This window comes from Ursus arctos, unplaced genomic scaffold (genome assembly GCF_023065955.2).
Source record: "Ursus arctos isolate Adak ecotype North America unplaced genomic scaffold, UrsArc2.0 scaffold_20, whole genome shotgun sequence".
In the NCBI taxonomy this organism is placed as follows: domain Eukaryota; kingdom Metazoa; phylum Chordata; class Mammalia; order Carnivora; family Ursidae; genus Ursus; species Ursus arctos.
In genome coordinates, this window is record NW_026622875.1 from 21,391,590 (window position 1) to 21,397,806 (window position 6,217).

The window sequence follows — 6,217 nt, forward strand, 5'->3', positions numbered from 1 at the left end:
TACAATTAAGTTGTTTTATATCATATATTTAGATATTACAATTAAGTTATTATACATATTTTAATTATGTGTGGAGACATTTATGAATTGCACTTCAGGAATAGTAACAGGAACATATTGTATAAGAAGTAATGGGTTTGGGGGCGCCTGGGTGGCACAGCGGTTAAGCGTCTGCCTTCGGCTCAGGGCGTGATCCCGGCGTTCTGGGATCGAGCCCCACATCAGGCTCCTCTGCTAGGAGCCTGCTTCTTCCTCTCCCACTCCCCCTGCTTGTGTTCCCTCTCTCGCTGGCTGTCTCTATCTCTGTCGAATAAATAAATAAAATCTTAAAAAAAAAAAAAAGAAGTAATGGGTTTGATGGGGTACAATTTACCGATTTGGATGTCAGCTGTAATAGAAGAATGTACCTTGCATAGACGGAATATTAAAGAGCTGAAGATGACGAATGTATTTCCAATATACTAGTAAAATAAAATTCAACATTGTTTAATGAAATGGAAAGAAAAATCTGTTCAATATTTAATTTTTGCTTTGGCACTCATAATTAAATGTCACAGTGTGTTCTTTGTGATGAAACAACATGTACTAAACTTTCAGATGGCTATGCAGATGAGCTGATATCACCCCTGGATGGGTAGATCAGTGCTGCTTTGTTCCAGCCCCTCCCCCTCTTCTACTTCAGATGCTGACGTGTAGTAGAAACAGAGCTTTGTTAGACGGGGGGCCTGCGGTTTTACTGTGTGGAAGGTCTACTTATTACCGCCATCCTTCACCTTTCATTTATATACTGTCATACCGGCTAAAATAACTTGACATTCTCACTGTTCCTCTCTTCACTGCAAAGCCAAATAGTCGGTTCACATTCTATGAATACATCCTTTTGAAAACATCAAACAAAAAGCTACTCGAATAGCTCACTGTACAATGATACACATTCAAGTGGTCAAACATATTTGTGTATTGTAATTAATTTTTAAAAATCGCTTGTTATTTCATATGGATGTACGACATAACCAGGATTATTAAAACCATGACAGAAAATTCATTTCTAACCAATATACAAATGTTTCAATATGTTACAAAATCAACCATATAAGCAAAGTTATTACATTAAATATGACCTGGAAAAGCATCTTCAATAGCAGAACTTGAAAAAGGACACACGTACACATATGCACACACACACACACACACCAAACTAAAAATGTAATTTTAAAGAAAAACTGAAAAAAATTATTTGGAAGTGTTGTCATTAATTCACAAAAAAGAAAAACAATCCAGATAAATTATGAAGATGAGAGCAACACTCTTTCCAGCTGCCACTCTAAGCTGAAACAAGATGTCCCTAAAAATTTGAAACAAGGATTTTGGTTGGAATCTGTTAAAATGTTCCTAAGTCAGTTCTCTTGATATTTCAGCTCTCTCGACATTTCAGCTCTCTCGACTTTCAAATAAGGGCAGTAATAACTTGTAATTCAAAAGTGTGTTATAAATACAAAATAGTCAAATCCATTTAAAAAACATAAAGTGAGGCATGATGTCTAAATTAGGCACACTAAAGGGAATTAAATATAAATATAAAATAATTTATACAAACTCTTCCATAGTTACTATTTTTACCCATTTACAGTAGCTTATTTGTTCAATATAGTTCTACTAATGTTACTGTAAATGCCCAACTCCTATGTAACTATCACACTAGGCTTGTTAGATTAGGTATACTGTTTGAACACATTTCTGCATATGTGATTTTTGTAAAGAATTATTAACTATAGATATCTGATTTCTCAATGTCTACTACATGGTAAAGGATGTCATTCTTCCCCACTCTTTGGCTCACAGGGCTTTCCTCAAGCTTTCCATCCATTCAACCTTCCCATGTTACTTATCATGGTTCTTCTAGAAACAGATATTATGTCTCAGTGGCTTTCTCATCAATTCCTACTCAGTCACTTCACTATCCAAAAACTCTTTACTGTCCCGTCTGCAAATGTAAGTTTTCTGATTGCTGCATAGGGTACACACATTTTCTAGTTGCAGTTCCAGCATCTTCTTACAAAACAAAAATATCCTCCAGGAAATTACTTTTCTGATTCTTTTACATACCCGAACAATGAGAGCAATGAGTTAAAAACACATTAATGAATGGATGTATACATGTGTCATATTACACTTACCTATCCATACACACACATGTGCTTGAAGTAAGCCAAATCTAAGTTCAACAAATTTGAATCAAAATGTTTCTTGTTTTTTTTTGGGGGGGGGGGCTGAAATGGAATCTTATTTTCCCATTGTGAACCAATGTTTATAACTGTAATAACTAGCTTTTGTGGAGATTTTTTTAAAAAATTTCAGTCACTGCAAAAATAATGAATCCTGTTAAGAAAAGCTAATACTTATTTTTTTTCTAGATACAGAGAAAAGAGTATCCTGGACTGTCTCCTTGGCAAATTACTACTATGGAAATATGAGGCTGATCACCAAGCTATCTGTATTGGTGCTCATTCATCTGTGTGAGAGTATTTTCTGAGCTGCTTGCTTAGTACACATCCTAAATCTTCCTCCGCATCTACAGAACATGTGCCTAAAACAGAAAGGTCAATGTCAACGTAAGTCTACTAGGAGGAAACAGCATGACTAATGACTTCTTCAGACGGGAGAAAGAAACAGCAGTGCACAATGCCAATTTTAAAAACACATTCAGGGGCGCCTAGGTGGCTCACTTGGTTAAGCCACTGCCTTGGGCTTAGGTCATGGTCCCAGGATCCTGGGATTGAGTTCCACATCCGGCTCCCCCTGCTCTGCAGGAAGTTTGCTTCTCCCTCTCCCTCTGCCTGCCACTCCCCCTGCTTGTGCTCTGTTAAATAAATAAAATCTTAAAAACAAACAAACAAACAAACAAACAAACAAACGCACGCATTCAGTTTTTACCTCTAAATGTATTCCTCATTTCAAATGCAATGTAACATCTTATTTAGTGTTCATTTTCTTAGCATATGTCTCAACAGTTAACACGGGGCCATTAATCTTTGAAAAAATGCCAAGAATAGACGTATCAGCTTCAATATTTCTCTAAGCAATAGGTCCTATCTCAAGGAAAAACCAATAATGTCTGTCTATCTATCTATCTATCTATCTATCTATCTATCTATCTATCTATCTATCATCTATCTACCTTTACTTATAATTCATTGTACTATATATTGTACTACATAAAATTTACTACCTATAAAATTACAAATCTGTACTAGAAGTATAAAATCTATATTCTATGTATAGTATACACTATACTATATTGCAAACATTTTATGTGCTACCGACTCTAAATTATTAATACTCTAAAGAGGAATGCAATACATCATGCTTAACAAATTTTGTCCCTCTTTCACATTTAGTAAATTAAACATCTTTAGGTAATATTTTCTTTCTCTTTCTTTCTTTTTCTTTCTTTCTTCTTTCTTTCTTTCTTTCTTTCTTTCTTTCTTTCTTTCTTTCTTTCTTTCTTTCCTCTTACTCTTTCTTTCTTTCCTTTCTTTTTAAAGATTTTATTTATTTGAGAGACAGCACAAGCAGGGGGAGAAGTAGAGGGAGAGGGAGAAGCAGGCTCTCCACTGACAGGGAGCCCGACATGGGGCTTTATCCCAGGACCCTGGGATCATGACCTGAGCCGAAGGCTGATGCTCAACGACTGAGCCACCCAGGCGCCCTTAGTAATATTTTCTAATCTTTTATGATGTATTACTGTGTTTTTCTAGGTTGCCTAATCATTAATGTTGTATTTTTGCTTTATTTTCATTCTTCTCTTTATATTGATGCTTCAATTGGAAATCCCTGAAAAAATAAGGGTTATGTAGAATGTGTTGTGATATATGGTTTGGGACAGCGGTACTGGCTTGAAATAACTACATCTCTGTAGGGGGATTTTCCCACTTTGTCATTCCTCTAGGTCTTAACCTCCTTATTTACCCTCAAATCTGCTCAATTCTAAGGTTTCAGATGTTCAATGAAGGCACATTTACCATATGTAAACGCATGTAATAACTTCTTAAAAGTCTTTGCTAGTAATATACTTATAGCTCTCAGTTTTCTGTAAGATATGATGTTAATCACATGGCTGTTTTCTAAAAAAAAACCAAAAAACCAAAAACGAACAAAACCCCAAACCATTTTTTTTATTAACATCATGTGTTAACATGCATCAATTTAATGTTTGTTCAGGTTTACCTAAGGCAAACAAAAATCTATTTTGAAGGTCTGAACTCTAAAACATTATAGCTTGAAAAGCAACCACCTAGAACTTCCTTCTAATGTTCAATTTTGTGTATATTAGTATGTTAGGAAAGAAATTCTGGCACGCATATCCTAAGAATTTTTGGAGACCTCAAAATGAGATGTTGAAAGTGTGATTGAACTTTGGGATTTAATCTATAATGTGTTTGGAATATGCTGCTTAAACTGTTTTCCTTGTATTTCTTTTTTATCCCTCTATCCTTCCTTACACAGGTATCATTAGATAAATGGTGTTCTATCCAGAGTAGTCTAAGAACCAGTCATTTCCATGGAATTGGTAAGTTTTAATCTTTCCGAAAGGATTCATCACTATTTACTGATATAGATAAGTGATTAAATAGAAGATAAATATCCTAAAGAATTCCAAGTAATAGAATATTCTACCCTCAAAAAGTAGAAGCCTAACTCCCCCTCCCTAAGTGTTATCTGCACTTAGTGACTTTCTCCCAAAGAATGCAGTGTGGAAAAAGGGAAAGAGTAACTACAAGAAAGAAGCCTGACTGGGATGCCTGCGTGTCTCAGTCAGACAAGCAGTCCGACTCTTGGTTTCAGCTCATCATGATCTTAGGGACCCGAGACTGAGCCCCAGCCCAGTGCTGCGCTCTGTGCTCAGCACGGAGTCTGCTGGAGAGTATCTCCCTCCCACTCTGCTCCTTCCCTGTTTGTGTGCTCTCTCCTAAAATAAAATTGGGGTGCCTGGGTGGGTCAGTCGGTTAAGCATCTGCCTTCAGATCAGGTCATGGTCTCTGGGTCCTGGGATTGAGCCCCACACTGGGCTCCCTGCTCAGTGGGGAGTCTGCTTCTCTCTCTCTCTGCCCCTCCCCACCATGCATTCTCTCTCAAATAAATAAAAAATATTAAAAATAAAATAAAATCTTAAAAAAATAAGCTTGACAATCTAGCCAAGTAATCTAGGTCAACATGAACTTCAATAAATCATGTCGATAATATTACCCTTGATATTATATGATAAAAAGGTGCTTGACCCCCACATTGTAATTTTTTCAGTAAATTGTGAAAAAATACATAATAAAGCAGTAATTCCCAGAGAAATCAGATTAATAGTAGCCAATATGAAAGCCTATGAATTCTAGTGTTTAACATTCTTTTATGTATATGCATTCCTTAGATACAAAAAGATTCAGACTGACAAACTGCAGAAGTTGATGATAAAGTTTTTAAGATTTTAGTTTTATTTTTTTTTAAGATTTTTTAAAAAAATTTTATTAATTTGACAGAGAGAGACAGCCAGCGAGAGAGGGACCACAAGCAGGGGGAGTGGGAGAGGAAGAAGCAGGCTCCCAGTGGAGGAGCCCGACGTGGGGCTCGATCCCAGATGGCTGGGATCACGCCCTGAGCCGAAGGCAGACGTTTAACAACTGCGCCACCCAAGCGCCCCTTAAGATTTTAGTTTTTAAAATTCATAGCTGTGGGGACGCCTGGGTGGCTCAGTTGTTAAGCGTCTGCCTTCGGCTCAGGGCGTGATCCCAGAGTTCTGGGATCGAGTCCCGCATCGGGCTCCCTCCTCTGCTGGGAAGCGTGCTTCTTCCACTCCCACTTCCCCTGCTTATGTTCCCTCTCTCACTGTCTGTCTCTCTCACTCTGTCAAATAAATAAATAAAATCTTTAAAAAATAAATAAAAATAAAATTTATAGCTGTGGCCTTTATTACAGAAAAATACAAAAAAAACTGGTGGTCCATAAACTGTTACAAAATATCCTCCATTATGTGTGAGTGAGTTTAATAAAATTTAAGTATTTTCTCACACTTAATGTTTCCAGGTAATAAACTTTAAGTTTTATTATTACAAAATAAGAGTATATGAATATTTTTTCAAGTTAAGTAAAATCATTCACTTGACATATTAGTTTATTAATATGAACTTTAAGGTTGTGCATAAAATTGTAATAATGACAATTCAAA